The sequence below is a fragment of the Calonectris borealis genome, chromosome 11 (genome assembly GCF_964195595.1).
Source record: "Calonectris borealis chromosome 11, bCalBor7.hap1.2, whole genome shotgun sequence".
NCBI lineage: Eukaryota > Metazoa > Chordata > Aves > Procellariiformes > Procellariidae > Calonectris > Calonectris borealis.
Genome location: NC_134322.1, coordinates 22,990,720 through 23,002,709, shown reverse-complemented (window position 1 = coordinate 23,002,709; position 11,990 = coordinate 22,990,720). Strand labels below are relative to the sequence as shown.

The following is an 11,990-nucleotide window of genomic DNA, read 5'->3' as shown; positions in this document are numbered from 1 at the left end:
TCCTACGCTATCAAAGCCCATGAAACAGTTCAAGAGCCAAACACAACCTAAACGGCAGCCTGAGAAAATTACGGCTCCCATAGGGGCTGTTGAATATGCACAAACGTATGGTCTGTTTTCCTAACGTGCCTGTCAGAACCCTGCTGATGCCTCCAGCAGAGAAAAATATTTGGCATAGGCAATTTCCCCCAAAACTTTACTCCTTGCAGGAAATAGAAAATGTTCTTTTCCTACTATTTATTTGTGCTTAACTGTAATCACAGAGAGTTGCATTTTTTCCCCTTTCTCTGGTGACCCATGAGTGTCCACTTGCTGTCAGTTCTGTATTTCCTCCTATCTTTCACAGCGCTATGAGCCTTTTCACCCCTTCTTCTAGTGTCTGCTACGCTCCACGTAAAAATTTGATATAGGAGATGAGCTTTAAGATGGGTGCACTCTATTCAGGTTTACTTAGCACCCTGTGCAGGCTTCCCTTTTTTTTTTTAAATCCTCATTCTCTTGTTCGGGTACCCTGCTGAAGGTGTCCTTCTAATGTGAAGAAGGCTTTTCAATACAAGTATATACGCTGCTAATTTTTCAGACCATGTCTTTTGCTGGTATTTCCCCATACATTTAACAAGGGATTCCTTTGGTCACAGAGAAGATCCCCACCGTAATTGCTGACTTAGAGCAGTGTCACTCACTGCCCAATTTCAAGAGTCTGCTTGTAGCTTTTGGGGGGGTGTTAATGAAGTTCCTAGCACTGCATAAGTTGCTGTACAACTTATAATTAATTAATATCCATTTATCTTTCAGCTGTGGTTTGCTCACCTTCTCCTGCAGTGTCACCCGCCTGCCCCGGGCCCATGAAGTACTGCAAATGGGGATTGTGTCCTCACTGAGCGCTGTGTGGGCATTCACACGTTCTTGATGTCACCACTTGAGCTACCCCGTCTTTTCCCAAAGGTGGGGACTGGTTTCTGTGGCTCGCCCCACTGTTCACTTCCATTGTGCAGGTTTTTTGCAGACTGCTCCTGAACGCTACAGATCTCTACCCTACTCCCTTCTGTTGTAGACTTTCGGATTATTGAATCTCTCTTCTCTCAGTCAGCTTTAGCATAGACATGGTGACTTCCCAGTGCTGTTTTAACAGATCGGTTCACTGACCTCAGAGCCACAGTTTGAAAGGTTGTTTCCAAGTCAGGTGCTGTGGTGCAGCAGATCCAGTACTGGACTCATTGATGCCCATGTTAATTGTGAGTAAAAAATCTGCTTTTGAGTGGTTTGTTCCAAATCCCAGTCAGGATCTGATCTCTTATCTGAGTTCAGTTAGCCTTTCAACACTGCAAATAAGCTATTCAGGTTAGAGAATCACAGAGCTTTCTGTGCTTAGTCCTTCTTTACGTACATCATATCTGCCATTTTTAGGTGAAGTGCAAGATTTCTTAGATTTGTCCCTCCTAGTATGGTAGGCATCATTCACCTGTGTCAGCTGAAAATTAGTAAAACCTTTCATGCGTCAGAACTGACTGTAGCCAGGCAGAAGACTAACTTCGTCATCTTTCTGGTTTGGAAATTGCTCACAGTGAGGTATTTGCCTCGCTCATTTGTCAGAGTTCTCACTGCTCGCTTCCTGCAGCAGGAGCCTGCGCACAGCATGTGCTTCTTCGGGAGTCTTCTGGAGGGACCATACCCCGTGGACTACTACATTTGCCAGAAATTGGATGCTTAAAAAAAAAAAAGAGAATAAGAGAATAGGAGAGTTATGTGAGGTTTTTTCTTCCTGGTGTCTTTCGCTGGTGCTTTTTTACAGCTTTCTTTTTAAGCTAAGCATAATACATGAGTTCTGCTCTTTAGTAAAAACATACATTAACAGCAATAGTGGCAGTAAACATCAAAAGCATGTCAGTAATACTGCTCCTTGTCTTCCCCTAGGCTGCCTTCTCCAAAAGTAGTACTTCCTAGAATGACCTGGCAGCCTGAGAAGTAGTGGCTCACTGCAGATACTGCGAGGACAACCCCAGAAGGACCAGATGAGTGCCACCTGATATCTGGTGAGTGGGCGAGAGGTCAGAAGGAAAAAGCTGGACTACCATTTGAGAGGATGGTTTAGACAAAGCTAACAGATTGTGAAGCAAGCATCAGCCTGAAAGAGGGTTTTAGAGGCAGATTGCAGCTATTTGGGGCTAGAAAAACATTAGATTTGTGAGAAAGCTTTTCTTCCTCTGTCAAATATATCTTATTTGTTACCTGCCTCAGAGGGCTCGCATCCGAAAAATGCCATTTCTTTTCTTCATAGAATGTAAATGTTCATTCCAGATGATATAGCCATAAACCTCAATTTCTTCTCAGCCCTCACTGTAGGCTTTTGAACATGGAATGAGAGTCTTTTTGAGAAATGAATTTCTTGTTGAATACATACACTTCTGTACTTTCAGAAATGAAGGGTACTTTTGATAGCCTTAACCTCTTTCTCTACCAGGTCCCCATTTTTAGCAATGTAAATTTGTTCCAAACATCTAAATTCTCTCCAGTTTTTGGTAGTGATCCTTTTTAGCTGAATTCCTTTGGAAATGTGAAAGCATCTTGCTTTTACGCAAATTGTCCATTGCCTGTATAGCATAAGGGTATTTTCCTCCCAGATTTCGCTGCCAGCATGTACACTGAAGGAGGATATGCCATTTCAGCCTTTGGTCCTTCTAAGAGCATCCCCCCAAAAATGTGTATTACTGGAGGGGGAAGTAGATGGAGCAACAGCCTGGGCAACATTTACAGTGTGGTGGTACCTGTTCATAGAAGGTGGATAAGCACCTTCACCTCTTTTTGGGCCAGGCTGCTCACTGGGGAGTGATGTTCAAAAAAACCGCTGATCTCTGTCGGTATGAACTAGCAACCTTCAGTTTTCTGCAGTTCCCTCTGCTCCATTTAGTATCTCTGAATGTCTTTGTGTCTCACTTGGACACAAAGTCACATTCTGACCTCTTTGAAACTCATTTCATACTTCTTAGGATCAATAAACTTCAAATGCAGTAGCAGAAATACCAAGCAGTCAATAAGTCCAGTCAAGTTATGTTAGAAGTAAAAGCGGCGTAAGGGCAACATTTTCTTAAGGAACTGCTATTCAGGCATATTTGTTGTTTCAATTAGTCTGATTTAGTGGCTCAGTCAGGGGGCTGCAGCCTGTGGCACTCAGACTGTAATTTGGTTTCTAAAGCTGCCATTCAGGTACTAAGGAAATAAAAATATGTGGTAAAACCACATCGTGACAGCAGACGTATAGATCCTGATGTGCTTTATGTGCAGCGTACCTGTCAAGAAGATACAAGGGTTCACAGCATGATCACCCGCATTTCATATCCCATCGGAGCTGCATGTTTTGCTCTCCTGGCTTTGATCACCGGCCTCCTGGGAGGAGCATGGAAAGGTGGCAGAATGGTGTTTTTTTTCCAGAACCATTGCCCTGAAGGGATGTTTAAACAAAAAAAGAAAGTAAAATTGGTGTGTGTGAAAAAGTGCCGGATTGACAGCTTTAGCGAGTAAAACACTTTACCTATTTGAAGGCTACCCACGTTTTATCTGCTAGAGCTGTCAGTGTAGTACCATTCCTCAGCACGAAATGTATTCTTTTCGTTTTAAACTGTCCTTGTGTCTCCAAATGGCTCAGTTCTGCATCTGAGAAAGATTCAGGCAGCACTAATGGGGGTAAGAAGTTGGACTGCTGAAAACTAGGAAGAAATCTTGGCATATTTGCCCTGGTTTGAGAGATGCTTAAAATTTGCAAGAGGCTAGAAAGGATTTAAAAATAAAATCTATGCAGAACGATTCAAGGCGTAGCTCTGCTTTCAAACTAGAAACTGCTGGGAGCAGAAGCTCGTTTCTCTCCTTAGCAAATCAGGGCTGTATCACTGTTGTTGCTCTCTGGAGAGAGACCTCCACGCTCTCCTCTGAGAACTACGTAACCGAGGTCTTGTTCGGACTTTCGCAGCGTGCCCCCGTGCTGCAGCATGACCCCCTGCCTTTCTTGGCAGGAGGGTGCTTTGAGAGACACCGTGATCATGGCGCACAGATCATGTGGCAGGAGGTCACTGGCAAAAGACAAGTCCTCCAGGACTACAGGCATCTTCAGTGGCAACTTATGCGCTTGGGGAGTGGAAACCGTGTCTAAAATGAGGTCTTGGATCTACTGCTTTATGGCATTGGTATCAAGATGTTTAACTTACTGGATAGAGTCAAATTAGGTCTCTGCACTTTTATGCATAGATAAATTTATGTCTAAAAGTGCATAGTAAGGTCTTCAAAGCATCTGATATATGAACCTGAAGGTCTGTTCTGAAAGGTTGAATTTTACAACTGTTTGAGCTTGTTCCTTTTTCAGATGACATAGCAAAAATGAAGAAGTCTAGTATCTCTTCCATGAAAAATCCATTATATTTAGAGGAAATTCCTTCACAGCACTTGAAAGGGTGATGAGGTTTTGAGGAGCATTCCAGTAGGAAGAAGCAGACCCAAAACTCTAACTTTAAAGGGCTGCCTGAGAAGTGTATGAACAAGATAGTTGCTCATGACAGCAAACAGGACTCCGTCCGTATCCCGACCTATTGTCTAATGTCAGTATTCTTTCCCGTTCCTGCAGATCATCCCCCCTGTCTTCACTACATCATAGTAATGATGGGTGCGACTGTTTTTGAACTGTTAAATTAGTGGTCTAAGGTAATTTTGTTCATATTTACTATTCTGTCACAAGGTTCTAAAACTTCCCTGTTCCTCCAGTTTCTGCCATTTAAAACAGGGGGATACTTAAGCCACTGTTTTCAAGCAGGGGCTCCTGGAATCATTATATATGTGTATCCAGTTTAAAACACCTAAAGTAGCAGTCTGAGATACAAGCCAGCCATGACTGCTGCCAGCAGCACGGGACGCTTATGGGAGTTGTTGACACAGCAGTCGAGTCTATCTAGTCTCAAGTTTTATGAATGAGACTTGCTCATCTAACTCCGGCTGATCCATTTGTATCTCATGCCGATACCGTGGCTTTTTCCTTCCACTTCCAGGACTGCACAAACACAGCCGATCAGCCCCCTGACCAGCGGATGGGTCCCAGAGCTGGAGAGAGACGACAGTGCTGCGCAGCCACCGGGAAGCGTGCCTGAGCCTCCCCTGTCATTTGAGTGTAGGGTGCATGGGCTGTGGGGGGGGGGGAAATGGGGAGCAACTGTCAGGTGCCAGGAAGGAGGGGAACAAAGGATTCCAGCCGTATGACCCAACACATCAGCTGTATCTATCAGGTAACCAAAAAAAAAGTGCTGTTAGTAACTTTCCACACTGGGCAGAGGTGAGGTTTAATTAGTATCTGGAAAGCGTGCGGAGATCGCCAGGAGCCATGGACTGTATATTTTCCAGGCATCCTCTGTTGCTGATCTAAGACTGTTTCTTTGATTTCCCAAGCCCAGAGGCAAATGACTGTTTCTATGTGCTAAGTATCAATTCTCTTCCTTTTGTTTTTAGCCTTTCTCCTCTCCACTTTTTTCCTCTCTCTTTTGAATTGCTCTCAGACTGCTGCAGTCTCACTTCCCCCGCCTTGGCTGGCACAGACACCAGGAGAAAATGTGATAGTGTTTACATAGCACTGAAGCACCAGGACTCGGGAGATGTGAGATGTGGAGCTGCTGCGCTACCTTTGATGACTCACACCACCTTCCGCGGTTCTGCTTTCCTTCTAACTTCCCGCCAGGCTAACCTTCTAGACTACCACCTCTCTGGGGAAGGGACTTGCTTTTATTGTGTGATCTACCGCGTCCAATACAATAGGACCCAACCTCAGGTGAGGCCTTTAGGCACTCCCATTATATGAATGAGAACAAGATTGTTGGTGTCAGTAATTAACATTCTTGTGGGATTGTTGGAAACGCTTTGGGATAAACACCACCTGGAATCCTCGTCTGGCTTATGTGGTTTTTAAGCTGCAGAGGAGGCTGATCCTGCTCACACGAGAGGGCATGGACCATCTGTCTCTTCTCCTACTGGGTGTGCAAAAGGTCTTTCAGTCCGAAGAGGAGTTACAGTACCTCAGTGAGAAGCGGGACACTGGAAAAGTGAGGGCATTGCTAGGGGGGAAGAAGAACGGAGACTCAATTTTCAGTGTGTCTCCAGTAATGATCTCACCTGAGAACAAAGACTATATGACAACCATCAAAACAGAGCAAAAAATACCAAACTACGTGTCATTGATAACATTGTGAATGCCTGTGGCACAGTGTCATCCCATGACAGGCTTCCAGAGATGAAATCTCTCTCTGGTTAAATGGATGGCAAAAATCCCATTGACTGTAATAACACCAGGCTTTCCCCTTGGGGATTACCTGGATTTCTCTCCTCCTGAATGCCCAGACAGCCACATCCCACATCATTATGCACACTCCAATAACAAATAAATTATTCTTTTCCTTTCAAGTGTGGATTGGATTCGGTAAACCCTGCATTTTGGATTCTAGGTTCCCTCTATCTACATCTGAAATCCCTGAATAAACAAACATAGGATTAGACATCAACAGCTCCCTCCGCTCAGCAACTGAAGCTGTTAAAAGCATTTCACACCAACTGCTCTGCTCGTATTTCAGACTCTTAAACACTGACTCAAGCGAAGGAGCTCCATCTTCCTCTCAAACTTCCCAGGGAACTAACCTTCGTTATTGGAAGGTCTGCCTCCATTTATGACCCTCCCTAACTCCAGTGAGGAGTTGGAATTGTGTAGCTGTTGACATCAGGAATGACATAAATATGTGCTGGGGTTAGAGGGTTTCTGGCAAATGGCCTGCTAACCTAGAATTTGCTCTGCAAAGTCAGGAGGATGACTTTTAACCTCAGAGTAGTTTGCAAAACCACATCTGTGACCAATAAATATGAAGAAAAAAAAAAAATCTAGCCCCTACTGAATGATGAAAGACAGCATACCTCGCTGGGCACTATGGCGCTGGAATCAGTATGGAGACCTATGCAGGAATAATCAGACGGGTCATCATTGCCAGAAGTCGTCTGTGGATGTAGCTGATGCCTCGTACCCAAGGGAGGCAGCACAGCAGATTAAACTGAAGGTGAGTATCTCATAGCTGTAAGTCTTAAACTTAATGAGCCAGGTCTTTGTGCTGCAGCCCCTTCTTATCCCAAAATTGCCTTAACCAGCTGCTAGAGGACGCCCGGTAATGAAAAATTCTTTGGATAACAATAAATTGGTGTAATGATTCAGTGTCACCTCACATCCTGCTAAGCAATAGAGAAATCATGATCAGAAAAATGGACACAACCAGAGTGCCACTGAACAGCCGAATCCTAATTTCATCACCCTTCTTGTGGGCAACAGATAACCCAGTGCAATTTACAGCAGCTCTGAAGCGGCTCCAAGTCTCAGCAGGAGTCAGAAAGGCTCAGTGCTAGCCTCGGGACTGAGGAGTCACAAAAGATCAGTGAAGTTGTCGTTGTTCCATAACCTTGCTTCTGCACCAAAAAACAGTTGGCTGGTTTGAAATATGAAGCACCTCAAGCAAAAGACAAAATTTTAATCACTGAAATTAAGGTCCTCCTCTGGATCCCTCTCTGGAGAACACTGTCTGTCTCCGATGATCATGCACAGACTCCCAAAGAAGGTAAATTTTTAATTTAAAACTGTACAACGTCAGGGTGAATGACAGCATTAAATCTTGGCTGTAAGGCTGAGATATCTCCAAGAGGAGAAAAACACCTTTTCCACTCAACCGTGTAGCAGTGGCTGAGGTAGATGAGGTAAATATATTGTCTCCAAGTATTAAAGGGTGAGGGAATAATTTATACACATATATTACACGTTTGCAGCCTAAAGGTGTTTTTTTTTTAATTCAAGAGTTTAAAAGTTTAGAAATGCCGACATTAAGGTGGCCTGTGCAACTGTAATTTGTCCCTTTTGTGCATTTGCATTATGATACACTATTTAATTGTAATTAGATCACATGCTGTTCTTTCGACAGGTTCTCGGCCTCACTCATTGTACAGAATAGACTGTGCTCACTAAGTAATAATTTTATTTTCTCCTCGCTGTTCACGATGTGGCCCATGCTTTATTTACTGCACACTATTCAAATACTGTTCTGAAGACAGATTTATTCATTTCCTCCTGGGCTTTTCCATGGTACTCATCACTATGGTATCCAAGTGCTTCACAAACTCCAATTCATTTTCTCAACACTGTTGCGAGAACTGGTGTTACCCTTATTTTACAGATGAGGAACTTAGACATGCAGACAGAATAGTAAAAAATATCTTTTAATTTTAGATATCCAATTAGAAATACTCAGGCCTGATTTTGTCAGAAAATATAACATGGCAAAGCATCTAATTTAGTCAAAGGTTGAATAAATTCTCATTTACTGCAGATATATCTGCAAGTGCTCTTCACTTCTGCAAAACAGACTTCAAAATGTCAAATCAGGCACCTAGGAAGTGAAGACTGCACAATTAGTGCATCACTGTGAAGTCTCTGTTTTAAGCACTGTGCTTTGCATCCCGTAGGAGTCCTGAGGCTGAAGCCCTTTCCTGGAGCAGCAGTCACCCACCGTGGCCACAGCGCCGTGCTTGCTTTCCCCACAGTTCCTAGCAAGGTACATAAAATACCTACATCTGATTTTTATAGTAAATTAAGTGGAAGGTGTTCAGGCACTTACCTTGGTTCCTTGACCTTGGCTCAGTGTCTGTCAGGCTTATCCTTTTGCACTGGCAGCCTTCATTCTGGTATTTCATAGCTTGGGAGTGTTTTACTTTGCAGCCTAACCACTGTTGTTTTAATACATGTGTATTTCTCCTCCATTTAGAGATAACCTAAAAAAACCCCAGCAATTTAATCCTGTGTTGGCCCCCCAGCTACTGGGAGAACATCAACTCTGTCCCAGCCGGAACCAGGACAACATCGATGCAGGCCATCAGCAACGTGGAGACTTATCCTATATGCGGAATGTAATGGTTTGCATGCGGTCCAGCACTCGAAGGGGACGAGGTACGTTCCTGCTGTATTTCAGATACTTGATGCCAGTAGAGACATGATGGTTTTCCAGGTGGTCTTCATTCCCGTTCCTAAATCCTCACTTTTCTGCTCTGCCTCCCTTCCTCAGTCTCTGTCATTCCCATTTCTACATCCCTGTCTCTAGTGAATTCCCTCTTCCCGTCGCCCTTGCTGCATCCCACACCCAGCCTCGGCGTCGCACGTCCTCCTCCCTCGCCCCGCTCCCGCTCTCCTGTCTGAGCCCTTTTGCCCAGCAAATTTTCCTTCAGCCCTTAGCCAGATAACGTACTGGTCTTGTACTGGTCTTGATAGCCCTTGCCCTCCGGATTGCACGTCCTTCTCCCAGCAATTTTCTCCTATTCCCAGTTTGTTTTTAAGTCTCCCAGCAGGCTGGCTTCCAGACTCTTGCTTATGAGCTTCGCTTTATCCTTCCCTCCAGACAGACCCAGTTTCCCCTTCCAACTCCCAGTTCCCTTTCACCGCCCCGGAGAACCTGTCTTTCTCCAGTCCCTTTGTTCCTGCCAGCTTACTCGTCCCAGATCCAGTTCTCGTCCCCACCGCGTGTTATTCAAGGAGCTTCCCGCTCCGCGTTTCCCGAGAGGACTGGAAGGACAGGTTCCCCGCTCGCCCTTCCTACCTTCAGACTTGGCATGGTCCAGAGCAGCCGGGAACTGGAACTGCAGGTCCAGCTCCGACTCCCACAGCCTTGGGCTGTGACGTGCTGGGTGAGCACGGAACCGCTGGGGAACCGCGCTGCAAAGCGCTGGTAAGCCCCCGCCGAGCGTAAACGGGATTTTTAGTAGGGTTTTTCATGGCGGGTTTTGAGGGAACACCTCTGACAAAGTGACCATTCTCGTTTTCAGGCTCGAAAATCCCCAACAGAAGGAACGAAAGAAGAAATGTTTATAATTTAACCTGAGGTATGAACTTAAGATGCTTAAATTTCAGCACGGTGGTTAGCCTGGCACTATTAAAAGTGACTGAAGGTAGGATTTTATGATGGGAATTACTAACCAGCTTTAATAGGAGTTATACTACCAATCCTGCCTTTTAATCAGTGCTTCCATTTTCAGTATAAATTACAGTTCGTTCCTGGTAATCCTTCTGGCATATCAGATATCAGCGTAACTCGGCAAGCGTAATATGGAGAAACCCAAAATCCTTCTGAGGAGGTAATTACTCATCATTGTGAAAATGCTCCAGGATGTTTTTAGTGGAGGACAAAACCCCTGTTTCCTGACAGAAACACCGAACAAAATTATAAAATAATGAAGCAAGTTTCACAATGAGAAAGACGTCAGACATCTGTATTAGCTGATACTTTCTAGTCACGTCAACGTTTAATTAGTCGTGCCCATCTCTGCATCCGTATGTACAGCAAAATGCACACCTCCGTTTTGGTGCACTGCAAAATGTGTCAGCGTCTGCCTCGCCGAAAAGCCTCTAAATAAACAAATCTGCAAATCCTGCTGGATCAGGGGTAATTTCACGGGAATATAGAGGTGCCTGCAAGAAGAGGGACACCCTCGACACAATGCACAGAGGTTATCAAGGTAAACTTTCCTGAAATTAGTCCTCAGTTCCTTAGCAGGAGTGTCACTACCAGCGTAAAAGCCTGTTTCTTTCTGGAACAAATTATTTTGAACTAGTTTTAAAATATTTTGCAAAACAAACACACATTTCAGGGGGATGTACCCGTGTTTCACATCTTGCAGTGCCCCAGGGGTACGGTTATCTCACAGTTACCACTTCTTGAGCCCTGGTACTACATAATTTATGTACTGAAAGAGACGATTCAATTAGTCAATAATAAAATGAGCAAGGGTAGCGTGCACATTGTAAAAATGTAATTTAGTGGGCAACAAGCTGAGATGGAAAAAATATAAGGGTACACTTCATATGATTAATGAAGGAGGAATGTATATTTATAGCTCTTATTGTGTCCTTTGTAAGGATACGGGATCCAACAGTAAGACTAAAACTGGCTGGTAACGATGCAGCATTCAAATGATTTGGATTTGACTGGCAAATGCTGTATAAAACTAATTACCCCCAGGAGGATGAAAACACATTTCATTTGCCTTTTCAAAGTATGTTTGGTCTTTTCTTCGCATTTATTTATCCTTTGGTTTGTTGAGAAACAGGCGTATTGCGAAAGCCGACATCCCAAATTGAGCAGCAGCGATCCCCCCCCAAGAAAGCAAGTTTCTGCAAGCTATTTTTACGAGACTAGCCAGAGGTTTTTCTTCTGGCAGCAGCTCCGGAGGCGGGAGGGCCGCATCGCCCGGCACACCGCGCAACGGCTCCCTGCTCCGCAGCTGCTCCTCCGGCTCCCCAAGCGCCAGGGTAACCCAGTGCCGCTTTGCAGTTTGTTTTTTTGCGCGTCTTCGCGCATGCGACACGTGCAGCTTTTGCAGCCACGCTGGGCTTCGGGTCAGAGGGGGGAAAGTAAGTTTATTTTACTGAGACAGGAACTTCACTGCTCCGCTCCCACCGCGGCCGCCGGCGACGCTGGCGGGACGAGCGAGGTGCCGGCGGGCGCTGCCGGAGCGCGGGGCCGGGCCCGTGTCCCGCGGGGCCGCGCCGCCGAGCCGCCCCCTCTCCCGCCGCGGCGCTCCCCTCAGGGCCGGGGGCGCGCGGCGCGGCCCGCCCCCCCGCTCCCGCCTCCCGCCGCCCTCCCCCTGCGGGCGGGGGCGCCGCGCAGGCTGGCGCGCAGGCGCGGTGGCGGGCGGCCGGGCGCGCGCACACCTGGCGCGGGGGTCGGCGGCGGGAGGGAGCGCGTGCGCCGCCGTCTCCCCGGCAGCGGCGGGCGGGGGGGAGGGGAGGAGCGCGCGGGCGCATGCGCGCGGGGAGGGGCGGGCCGGGGGGGGGTGTGGGTGGGGGCGGGAGGGAGCGAGGGGAGGAGCGCGCGGCGAGCGCCCCTCTGGCTCCGTGCGAGGGAGCCGCGGAGCCCGGCGCTGGGACCGGCCCGCGATGGAGTGAGCCC

The 11,990-nt window shown here is 46.3% G+C and overlaps 1 long non-coding RNA gene across 2 annotated transcripts; it reads left to right on the top strand.

Annotated features, from left to right (window-relative positions):
* Window positions 1–1,914: 1,914 nt before the first annotated feature.
* Window positions 1,915–11,134, top strand: LOC142086886 (uncharacterized). Of its 2 annotated transcripts, XR_012675267.1 has the most exons (9): window positions 1,915–2,033; window positions 5,031–5,149; window positions 5,532–5,800; window positions 6,471–7,619; window positions 8,518–8,606; window positions 8,817–8,998; window positions 9,444–9,729; window positions 9,868–9,990; window positions 10,078–11,134. It is a non-coding gene; the product is annotated as an uncharacterized LOC142086886 (long non-coding RNA). The 2 variants fall into 2 exon arrangements; XR_012675266.1 differs by lacking the exons at window positions 1,915–2,033; window positions 5,031–5,149; window positions 9,444–9,729 and having other exon boundaries at window positions 5,318–7,070.
* Window positions 11,135–11,990: the final 856 nt, after the last annotated feature.